The 12,365-nt window shown below is 45.0% G+C and overlaps 1 non-coding gene across 1 annotated transcript; it reads left to right on the top strand.

Moving 5' to 3' along the window:
* Positions 1-2,071: 2,071 nt before the first annotated feature.
* Positions 2,072-2,187, top strand: LOC141565322 (U5 spliceosomal RNA). Its single transcript, XR_012488990.1, has one exon. It is a non-coding gene; the product is annotated as a U5 spliceosomal RNA (small nuclear RNA).
* The last annotated feature ends 10,178 nt before the right edge of the window (positions 2,188-12,365 follow it).

Raw genomic sequence — 12,365 nt, 5'->3', positions numbered from 1 at the left:
GCTTAAAGAAAACAGTGAGAAGGGCTACAAAGCAAGGAGTGGTGTCATAAAGTAGGAGACGGAGTCCTTTGAAAAGGCAGAGTAGGAAGAGAATAGAAAGTATGAGAGGAAGTTTGATGAAAAAATGAAAATTTTCAGTAGTTATCATGGAAAATGTGATAGAGAATCAGCAAGGGATAAATAAAAGAACTGCTACACAATAGTGAGGACCAACTTGCAATTATATTAGAAATGGCAAAGACATTATATTTAGAGAAGTTTTGGAGTCACAGAGAGGAATGGGTTGGGGGAAAGACTGTAAAAACATCTAGAAGTTTACAAATGATAAAACACAGGATAGGTCTGACCTGAATAAAATAAAATGAAAAAGAGATAAATGTAAATCTTACACTTGAATTAAAAAATAAACTTCCCAAATAAGAGATGAAAAAATATATCTATATAGTATTTTATTAAAAAAAAATCTTGACTCCAAGAAAAAAACTCCTGACTGCATGGGTCGCTATACAAATTCCTAAAATTTAGGCAATGAGAAAGGAAAAACCTAGGTCCTAATTTAAGGAGACAGATTTGGGATTGTGTTGTCACTAACATTTTTTCCCAAAGCAAAAAGGGGTAAATATCAAGCATGTCAGTCTAGATTTGAATTTGCATTCTCCTAACTCCAGGGTTAACTGTTCTATCCACTGCACCACCTGCACCTAAGAATGAAAAGAAGCCCAGCATTGAAGTATGGTCCTGGATGGCATAATACACACTATTCAGAAAAAATAAGTCAGCATTAATAAGTTTTGCAGTCTTCATAGGAATTCATAGGAATTGGTTTTTCCCTTTATGTGCTTGCTCCCAATTACTAACTGCTTTACTAAGCCCTTGAGTATAGGATCTTTGCTAAAGGTGATAGTGCAATGCAGCTTTGTTACACTTTCCTTCCTTGGAGAATACATAGAGTTTTGAGTGAATATGTTTAAAAGAGAGACAATCATCTGGAATATCATAAGATGACATCACACAGGGTCCAAAGGGGAAAAAAACTTTTGTTTTGTGAATCATCTCCTTTGTGACATGGAAGTATAGTCAGAAGGACCTTAGATTTTGAATCAGGAGACTTGGTTTGAATCCTGGCTCTGATATTTATTAACTTTGTGACCTTAAGCAAGCTGATTAAGCACCATGCACCTCACTTTCTCCATTTGTAAAATAAAAGCATTGAATTAGTTAATCGCTACATTTTCTCACAGTTTTCAATCTAACCATCTTTTATCCAAGTATTCTCTTCCAAAGTGCCCAAGGCCTCGTAGGAGAGTGACTATCTTTCATCCGGGTCTGTCTCTGATCTCGATAGTGCCCAACGCTCACGACTGTGTATTTGAGGGCAGAGGAGGCCGGGCCTAAGTGACAGGCTCCTGGTGTTCCCCTTGTAAATGGCCTTCGGTGGGCTTCTGGAGCCTAAGGTCAGAGTTCGGGGTGAGGCCTCCAGTGCCTGTCTAGGTGCTCCCTACCCACTGTGTTCTTCTGCCTGTCTAGGTGCTCCCTAGCCACTGTGTTCTTCTGAGCACTGGGAGTGGGGGTGGGGAAGGAAAGAAAGGGCAGGTAGATCGGGCAGGTTTCCAGGTCGGCCTAAATTCTTTTCCATGGGGGGAAAGGCCGCTTGCCTTCTCCAGACTGGACCAAAATTTTGTGCGCTATTCGCCTCTTCCCGGAGCCTCAGTTTCCCAGTCCGTGAGATGGATAGATTGCAGTTCAGAGGCACCTCTAGGTCCCATTCATTGTAGGGCGCACTGTCCAGGACCCGCAGAAAGTGGAGAAGAGTGGAAAGTAAATGCTGCTTTGCATACCCAGAAGGCTGTGCGCCACATCTCGACTTGTCCCGGGAGAGCGTCCCTCCCCCTGACCCTCGCATCCTTTTCCCTCCCGCGCGGGGAGTTCAGGGTGTACGTGTGGGTGTTTGCTGGGCCGGGCGGCCCCCCGAGGAGTTCGGAAAGGGAGTCCTTCCCTCGGGCAGCCTTAGTCGGCGTCAGCTAAAGCTGCTCTGTGTATCCTGGGTTGCGCGGGGCGGGAAGTTCAAAACATACTCCTGTTTCTCTTCAGATCGCATAAATCTTTCGCCTTTTACTAAAGATTTCCGTGGAGAGGAACGATTGCGAGTTTTTAACCAATTTTTCGAGGCTTCACTAAGGTGAGGCTGATAACTTTGTTAACTAAAACAGACGGGATCCGCAGCTGAAAGTTGTAACGACTCTTTTTGTTTGTTTTTCTCTTAAATGCAACAGTCTTCTCGTTTGCTGCAGTGAGTTCTTCATTCGAAACACGAAACACGTCGCTGAACGTTTCCAGTTGAATTCTTCCCTATTCTCGGACGCTGCAGGCGATCCTAGTTCTCCTCAAAGCCTGCTTCCTGGCATTGCCCGCCAGCATCATCTTTCTGAGATGCTTTAAGTGATAGCGCTGTTCAACTTTCAGATCTGACGCCTCTTTCCCATCTTCCTTTTGGAGCCTTCCAAACACTGAGCTAGACCTGCCTACATCCCCTCAGCATGGATGTGGACGTCCCTGAAAAGTGCATTGCCAACATAGAGTAAGTATGCAACAGAGGACAAGCAGGAGCCAATGGTGGAACAGCACCCAGTGGGGCAATGTTTGACAAAACAATATTCTGGAGAGAGAGAGCAGCAGCAGCAGCATGCTTTGGAGACTACAAGAATATCTCCCGGTAGCTAGTAGTGACTAAAAGAAGGAAGACTATGAGATTAGTGTCAATAGGAACTGAATGTGTAAAAAGAAATTAGTTATGTCGTGTTTTTATATGAATTCATCTTCTTTGTGTCTGCCTTCACCATAGCTAACACATGTGGCCACATCCCTCCACGTGTATATCCTAGCCAATTTTGCTCCCCATGTGGATGTCTTTCCATGTCTTTTTTCTCTATGTGTCCACTATTTTTCTTGTGTTTATTTTAGGTCACCTGTTTTGTGGGTGAAGGTTTTATTGCTACTTTTTTCATTATACCTGCCATTTTACCAAATACCTCTTATTTTGAGTGACTTGTGTGCTCTGTCTCACTATTTACAAATACATTTACAAGGACTCATGTATAATTTTTAGGGTTGTGGACTCACAACACACATGGTGTACTCTAAAATTGAAGGAACCATTCCTGAAGAGATTTACTCCCTATAAGTCAGGGAAGGGTGCCCCTGTGAGCTATAAGTATAACAATAAGTTTACAATGAATAAAAATGTTAACATTTCTAGTACTGGAAAACAAGAAAAGTATTATTTCAGCATCAGGGGAAGGTGCAAGAGGTATATTTTACATCTAAGTTCAAATTCACATCTTCTCCATAATCTATATATTATTTGTCTCTTTATAATATGTGTACAGCAGCATAGGAATGTATGTTGGCAGGGGTAGTGGAAAATGGCGAAAGGTATGGAGTGGAGGCTGTTTGGCTGGATGAAAAACAATTAGTCTCAAAAGAAAAGAGAATGCAAAGGGATGAGATTCATAGTTACAGGGTGAAAAAAGTACAGAATAATTGGTACAATTTGGTTGAGGTTGATTGGATGATGAAGATATACTCTTTGGATCTATTTCAATCCAATGTTTTCCCTGCAATCATTGACTTTTATACTATTCTGTTCAAATGCCCGTGACAAACAATAGACTAAGTAGAAAGATAATGGCCTATGTAGGGCTTACTAAAATATTTTAATCTAAAGAGACTATTAGCACAATAATTCTTTATTTGTTCTCCAGTTCCAGGGTTCTGGTCAGTAAGATATGGTCTGGCAATCATCATACACTTCTGTCTATTTGTAACTACCTCACAAAATTTGAGTCTGAGTATTGCCATTGTTGCCATGGTGAACAGTACAGGCCAGTCTAATCAGACCGATGTTTCCATGAAGGGGCAGTCCCCAGATGCAGGGGTAAGTTGATGACAGATCAAACTTCTTTCATTGATTGATTAATTTCAAAATCATGTATTTTTTCTATCATATGTGATATTGTGTTAGGACCTAGAAGTTATACAGATACAGTGGAAAGGTGGACTCTGCTACACAGACTAATATATCACAAAGTTTATAATATAAACTTAAGGCCCTTCACCATCCTGTTTGTCCTGCTTTGGTCATGCTTCAGTTTATTGGTGTCAAACCATGGGCCTTAGAATTGAAAGCAATACTTCTGGTGAAGACTAAAATGAAAAAAAAAAAAACAACAAACCAATGAGATTATTACTCCCTCATTCCTAGAAATGATCTATCCTCTAATGCAGTAAAATATTTCATCATTACATTATTAGATAACTTGTAGTACAGTCAACAATATCTGATGTGAAATCCAGCCCCCAACATTTACTTGCTGTGTGACTCTGAGGAAATCACTTAACTGCTACTTGCCTCAACTGTAAACTGAGGATAATTGTGGCATCTATTGCTAAGGGTTACAATGTGTATCAAATGAGATGTTTATAGAAAGTGCTTAACACAGTGCCTGGAAGTAGTAGACGTTATATAAATGCTTATTCCCTTTCCTCCTTCCATTGGCGTTTTTTGGCTGCTTTTTCACATTCCTATACATCTTGCAGTCCAGTAAAACTCCAAAATTCTTTTCAAAACACCCAGTGTTCTCCTTCCCCTAGTGTTCCCTTCCCATCTGATGGTGTTCTCTTTCCCCCCACCCCTTCCACCATGACCAATACATGTTAAATATATTAAAGTATTCATTAAATACAATATATGTGTACATGTCAATAGTTATTTTGCTGTACAAAAAGAATCGGACTTTGAAATACTGTACTACTAGCCTGTGAGGGAAATCAAAAATACAGCCAGACAAAAATAGAAGGATTGGGAATTCTATGTAGTGGTTCGCAGCCATCTCCCTGAGTTCTTTTACTGGGTGTATGTAGCTGGCTCAGTTCATTACTGCTCTGGTGGAGCTGATTTGGTTCATCTCATTGTTGGAGAGGGCCACGTCCATCAGAATTAATCATCATATAGTATTGTTGCTGAAGTATACAACGATTTCCTGGTCCTGCTCATTTCACTCAGCATCAGTTCATGTAAGTCTCCCCAGGCCTTTCTGAAATCAATGGATCTCCTCTTGTGAGAGGATGATACAAGGAGACTGAAAGGCAGTTGATGTTGTCTGATCTCTCCGACTGAGAGGCTTATCTCTTAAGTGCTCTAGTATAATTAAATCCATTCATCATCCTGAGTATAAGTCTATCATTATATCACTAGGAAACCATTATTTGTCATAAGATTAATTCAATCATACTGTATTAGAGAATAATTAATCACCATGATAAATTGGATATCCATCTTCTTATCAATGTTAACTCCACTGAGTTAACACCTTTTGTAAGAACCTTTGTTTCAAGTACACTTCTCCAGAGTTCTGGCCCATTACAATCATCTTGTGTCCTATATCCTTCCCAGACACTTTTCCTGGGGCCTAGAGTAGGCTCCAATTATGGGAGGCTAGATACACAGCCCTTCCCTTAAACAGAGACAGAGAGACCAAGAGGGCCACCGAGAGAGGCAGAGAAAGACCTTGAGAGAGAGAGGAAAGAAGAGGAAAGCTGGAAACACTAGGCACCACCGTCACAGCTGCCTGAGAGTTAAGCTCTGCCAAGACCGATTGCCATTGTTTCATTTGCTATTTAAAGCAACCTTCTGAAGTAGGGGCTACTTTCTGGCAACTGGCTAGGTGAGGAAAGTGAGGTGGACTTCAGAAAGTGAGGTGGAGGTCAGTCAATGCTGGATCCTCACTGAACGCATTGTCCTTTTTGGGAAGCTTTGAAATCTCTTGGGAGATGGGGCGTCCCCTGTGCCAGGCCCGGGGAAAGGAGTTCCCCCTCCCCGCCCCACCCCATGGCCTCAGGATAGTCTTCCCTTGGTGGACAATGTTGCCCTCCCATTCTAGTACATGGAAGTGATACAGATGGCAAAGCCCATCTCTAGCAGAATAAAACAGAAAACCCGAAAGAGAACAAAGAACCAAGTGAGGAGGGTTTTTACACGGAAATTTTATTGAAGTTTAGCTTTTGCCCATGAGCACAATTTCCCCTAGCATTCTCCACTCCCCCCTCTGCCCTCCCCTCCCAGGGGCATCTCTGATAAGCAATGGCTTCTTGTGGCAACCAAAGCAAAGTGTGAAAGGGGAAGGGAAAAGTCCGAAAACGTGGCTCCGCTCTCAAGGCAACTTGCAAAAGCCCATCGCCAAGGACTTTGCCCTTCTGCCAAGTTCCCGGGCAGGGCCGCCTTCCCTTCTGCCTTGTGCGGGCACGACGGTGTCCCTCAGCATCTTGCCCCCTGCCCTTGGAGGTCTGTCAGCCTCTAGAATCTGTGCGCTCGACGGCGTCTTGGGCAATGCTCCCGGCATCTGGAGGTGGCCCCGGGTCTTCCCCAGCTCCACTCCCACGGGCCAAGGTCGGGATAGGAAGAGCAGCTGGGCCACAGCTCCAGCTCCACCCGTACAGTCAAGTGGCAAGGACTCCCGCTGCACGCGCGGCAGTCAGCGGCCCCGGGCCTTGCCCAGCTCCACTCACACGGGCCACGGTGCAGGTAGGAAGAGTAGCTGGGACCCCGCTCTCGCTCCTCCCATGCAGCCCTGCGGCAACGCCTCCCGGGGCGCCTCTGGCGCTCGGCTGCGAGCTCGGGATAGCGAAGGGCAGCTCCCACATATTGCCATGGTCCTGGGACAAACCACTGTGAGGGAGGCGGAGCAAGGACCGCTCCCTCGGAAAGCCCTTCAGCGCCCCTGCTTCGTGCGGGACCGGATCCTGCCGCGGCCACCCAGTCCGCGAATTCGGAGCCGGGAAAGAACGCTCGCGGATCTCGCCATTGGGGTCTCCCTTCCCACTCCCGCTGCCCTCCCAGCTCCCTCGGGTCCGCACCTAGTTGGCCGCTGTGTCCCCAAATCCTGTGAATCCTGTACATCCTGTGATGGTCGCGGCCACCAGGGGGCATTCTCCGTTCTTGCCATTGGGCTGTGAAAGAGAAAAAGAGGGGGATTAAGCAGGTGAGCAGACTTCCAGGCTGCGGATCTCAATATGAGAACAAGTCCCCGGGGCGACAACGGTCTTTTCAAAGCAAATGAAGGCAACGTCCCTGGGGATCCTTTTGTGTGACTTCCCAAAAGTGAGAAAGAGCCCACCCACTGAACCCTTCCCTCCTTCCGTCCCGAAACTTCCCCAGCGTTGGAGGCCTCCTCCAGTTCTCCCGCCCGCACTCACCATCGGCGATGCTGGGGACAGCCTCGATGCCAGCACGGTGGCTGCGATGGGCCCCTGGGATCTCCACTAAATGGTGATTCCAATCAAGCCGAAGGAAATCTTCCTCCGCATTCTCTTCACTGGCTCTCGTTTCTTCTTGCCTAGACTCGGACATGGCGGCGGCACGTGTGGCTGCCCTGGGGCTGGAGGGGCGGGCTGGACGATCTGCAGCCAGGGATGGCGAGTCCTTCTCTCTCTCTAGTTCCCCTTGCTCGTCTCCCCCTTGCAGCTCTCCTCTCCTCTCCACCGTGTGCGTGGCTGAGCTCTAAGCTGGCTGGCGGAGGGAATGCCTGCCCAGGAGCTGGGGCTGCCCTTTTATACGCGTCCTCCTCCCAGCCCCGCCCCCTGCCGGGAAAGTCTCCTGCGTCTCCGGTACTCGAGAAGGTGTGAATCCGCCCCCTCCCCAGGAGCGCCAGCCCTGCCGCCAGCTTCACCCCTCAGCGGCCTCAGGCTTCTGCCATTGGCGTAAACCCACACCCGACGTGCTTTTGTCACCTTGGTTCACGTCCCTTCCAACAGCGGATTTCCCTGGCATCGGCCAGCTCCCCTTTGAGCTCGGCCCCACTCTCTCCATTTGCAAAGAGGGAGAAAGGGCCTGTTGGAGTCTGGGCAACCCACTCGCCCGGCCTGTCCAGAAGCACCCGACCTGAGGCAAGCGCGAAACTCGCGTGTTCCTGCAGCCGGGAGCAGCACTCTCTCCCGAGACTGTGACTGGGGCCGCTCCCCTCCTCAGCACAGATCCAGGGGGCGATCGCTTCTCAGAAACCGCCAGCACCGCCACCAGCAGATGATGTCTCTGAGCAAGGCGCGACAAAGAGAAACGGACAAGGAAGAGCTCGGGATTGTCCGCAGCACGGGAACAAAATGGCCCGAGCATATGGAAGGTCCCTGATTCTGGTTGTCTCTTCATTAGTCCGTCCTGGATGCGGAGCAGGAAAGAATCAGAGAAGCTCAAGGACAGACTTGCTGAGAGGGACGCCGAGCAAAATGCAGAGCCCTCACCATCTCTCCCTGGGGAGTCCCAAGACAAAGGCTTCCTGCGCACCACCCCGCCCGCGTTGTCAGCAACCCATCCAAGTCTTCCAGGGACAAGGGGAACATTCATCCAGAAGCCCAAGGGATCAGTATGGTCTTTTTCAAAATGAAACTTTTTATTTTTCAAATACTGTATGTGATCACATTTCTGATTTAAGGCAAAAAGAAACTCCAACTATTTCTCAATGGATATGTCATCAGAATAAAATGATTTTTAAATTAGAGCATTAAAATCAGCTAACTTTATTCATGTCTTCCTTGTGATATAACTATTCTCTAATTTCCATGAGAAAATGTGTATCTATTCCTTTCACCTATCATAATCTTCCTCAGCTGCTCAATGGTTCACTAGACCACTAACTAGGTCATTAATGTAGATGGGAGGGAATCTTAAGAGATCATGTAAAATCAATTCTTTCATCTTACAGATGAACTTAGGTAAAATATTAAATTAATTATCTAAGAGAGAAAATGACATGTACAGAAATTAGAGTCTGTGTCGATTTTTACAGAGAAAGGGAGAGAGAAGAGAGGGAGAGGGAGAGAGGGAGAGAGGAAGAAGGAGAGGGAGAGGGAAGAGGAAGAAGGAGAAGGGGAAAGGGGAGGTGGAGGAAGTGGAAAGGAAGAGAGGAGTGGAAGAAAAAAGGGGGAGGGGTGTTAGGTTCTTCCTAAGTGCTAATGAGATAAGTAGAAGTAATATTCCCACAAGCCCTTGCATTATCCCACGCCCATTCTCTGGGAGGATAAAAGAGAGCTGCCAACTCTGACCTAGAGTAGATGCTCTCCTCCTCCAGAGTGCCACCCTGGAGTTTCTGGAGACAAAAGAACATTCTGTATTGGCGCCCAACATGGGGCAAGGACTTTTTCTTATCCTGACAAGGACTGATTCTGAGACCTTCAGAGGAGCTAGCCCGGACATTCCCAGAGGGGGAAGGGGAAGAGGGCGAGGTACATTGGAGATGTCCATGGTACTACCTACCAATCTATAGGTCTACTGATCAGAGTTTAATTTTGGTTTCACTGGACTATCTAGGTAGTAGAATAGGGGTCACAGTTCTAGGACATAAAAGATCTGAAAGATGCATTTATTTTTACTCTGTAGAACAGACATAGATTTCTTCTTACATCACAGAGGAGTTAATAAATAAGGAGTGATATTCTGCAGCCACCATCTCTGAAAATTATCCTCAAGAAAAACAGGAGAATATGTTCAAAATAGTAAACTAGGTAAATAGTATCTATGACCTCCTTCTGATTGAAATCCCCCTCCCCCCTGTACTAATTCTTTTAGAAATGCAAATGAAATGACTATGGCAATACCTGATTTTAATAAAGCTCTTTCAACTCTTTGTTTATAGCTTATGTTACCAGATGTTCACAAATCATCTCTTTAATGCTGTTTCCTAGATGTCCAAGATACTTTTTAATATTCCAAAGACTCCAAACTCAGCCACATATTGCTTAAACAATTACATTTCTCTTTTCAGAATAATGTCTCCCTTTTTTTACTTCTAAAAAAGTATATGTCTTCACATTAACAAAAAAGTATATAAGAACATCATGTGACCTTTGTGCACAGGACTACCAAGCCTATTTAACTTATTGCTTGACTTTGGAATATTTGTTCCTTGCTAATATTTCCACACTTTTCACAATTCAAATCACCTTTTACTTTTACATAAACTTGCTGCAGATATATTGATATTTGATTAATAGAAGTGTAATAAATTTCTCTTTTTAAAAAGTATTCATATTAAGAAAAAGATATCCCTATCAGTGGACTAAAGAGAAAGTGAAAAAATTCAATATATGTATTGGCTATGGGAAGAGGCAGTTTTATGACAGTGATTGTGCTTTGGGGCTCTCCTTGACCAGTTTCTCTCTCAGAACATCATAATATAGAAAATGTGAGGGTCCTGAGACTTACAAATGAGAGGGGCTTTTGTTAAATGACCCAATATGGAGAGTGCAAAGTGTTAAGAGGAAATAATGTTTTCCACAATTAGAAGAAAGGTGAGAACTCAGCCCTAGTGTTGAAGCCAGAAGCCTTCTCCAAAGAAAGGAGTTCTCACCTCTAGGGGATGGAATAAAGGGCAACGATGGTGTTTGGGGGCTCTCCTTGACCAGTTTCTCTCTGAGAACATCAGAATATAGAAAATGTGAGGGTCCTGAGACTTACAAATGAGAGGAGGTTTTGTTAAATGACCCAATTTGGAGAGTGCAAAGTGTTAAGAGGAAATAATGTTTTTTACAATTAGAAGAAAGGTGAGAACTCAGCCCTAGCCCTGAAGCTAGTAGCCTTCTCCAAAGAAAGGATTTCTCACCTCTAGGGAATGAAGGATAGGGAGGGGCTAAGCAGAGGTAGGGATATAAAAAGCCCTACAGAATTCCCTGTTGGTATTTTGGGTATCCAAAGCTCAAGAGCCAGAGCCAGAGCCAGCATCTGCTCCTGAGAGAAACATCCAAGAAGGAAGAATATGGATCCTAGAGACTTAATTGAAGATATCAAGGGACATCTTACTTGCTCCATCTGCCTGGGCTACTTCACTGACCCAGTGACTGTCCAATGTGGCCACAGTTTTTGTTCACATTGTCTTCTCCAGTGCAGGGAGAGAGCCACTGACATCTTGAGGTGCCCAGAGTGCAGAGGAGTCATCAGATACCATGACTTGGTGCCCAACAGGCAACTGCAGAACCTGTCCGTCATTGGCAAACAACTCCGACCTCACTTGCTGCACAGCACCATCGGCTTGACCACCTGTGATCAACATGGCAATCCGCAGAAGTTCTTCTGTGAGGAGGACCAGACACTACTTTGTGATTCTTGCAAATCAGCCCCACAGCACAAGGCTCACAAAGTCCTTCCTTTGAAAACAGTTGCTGAGAAGTGCAGGGATGAGCTCCAGGAGATGCAAACTACCTTAGGAGAAACAGAAAAGGAGTTTGAAATGATGTTGGACAAAGTAAGAAGGAAAAAGGCATCCTGCAAGGAGAATGAATATGCTTTGAAACACTCAGTGATGTTTGAGTATGAGAAAATTCACCAGTTCTTGTGGGATGAAGAATATGAGTACTTGGAAAAGCTGCAGGAGGAATCCAGAGATGGCATCCTCCAAATACATGACAACATGGACGAGGTGACCCAACAGATCCAGAGTCTGCAACAAATGATGTCAGAAATAGAGAAGACTTTGGACAAGCCACCTTTGGAAATGCTCCAGGATATGAAAGGCATTTTGGAAAGGAATGAGCAGCTCCTCTTACTTGAAGAACCAGAGCTTGTGTCACCTTCCTTAAGTACCTGCTCCATCACATGCTTGAGAGAAGTGCTCCTGAACTTCCAGACGGACATAAGTTTGGATCCTGAGTCAGCCAATCCTCTTCTCATCCTTTCTGAAGATCTGAAGAGGGTCCAGTACCGGAGTGTCCATCGGGACCTGCCAGACATCGAAGACGGAAAGGACTGCACTCTTGCGGTTTGGGGGGCCCAGACCTTCACCTCAGGAAAACATTATTGGGAGGTAGAGGTGGAAGGGAAGACAGGGTGGGAATTGGGCGTCTGTAGAGATTCAGTCAAGGGAAAGGGAAAACTGTCCTCCTCTGAGGATAGAAAGACACTAGCAAGCTCCCCATGTGGAAATAGTTTCTTCCTGTTAAATTCACAAAATGGCTTTCACTTGAAGCAGCCTGTGCTCAAAGTGGGAGTTCTTCTTGATTATGAAAATAAATCTATAGCGTTTTATGATGTCAGAGAAAGAAGCCTTATCCACATTCTCTCAAACACGGATTTTGAAGGACCTCTTTGCCCTTACTTCTCTTTTGTCATCAAGGAAGACAGTCCCCCTGCATCACTCATTCTCTGTTAGACTGGGGATCAGTAAAGAGCTGTCAATGATGCTCATTGTGAAGGAGGACATGTGAGTGAAAGGGATAATGAAAATTACTTTCTAAATTTTTTGTAACTTTTGTCATTTCTGTAAACTTCTTTTGGAAATTGTCAATAAAGTGAAGTGTTTTTATTAAAACCAATGAGATGAAGT

The sequence above is a fragment of the Sminthopsis crassicaudata genome, chromosome 3 (assembly GCF_048593235.1).
Source record: "Sminthopsis crassicaudata isolate SCR6 chromosome 3, ASM4859323v1, whole genome shotgun sequence".
In the NCBI taxonomy this organism is placed as follows: domain Eukaryota; kingdom Metazoa; phylum Chordata; class Mammalia; order Dasyuromorphia; family Dasyuridae; genus Sminthopsis; species Sminthopsis crassicaudata.
The sequence above is the reverse complement of the archived record's forward strand: the minus strand, read 5'-3'. Positions and strand labels throughout refer to the sequence as shown.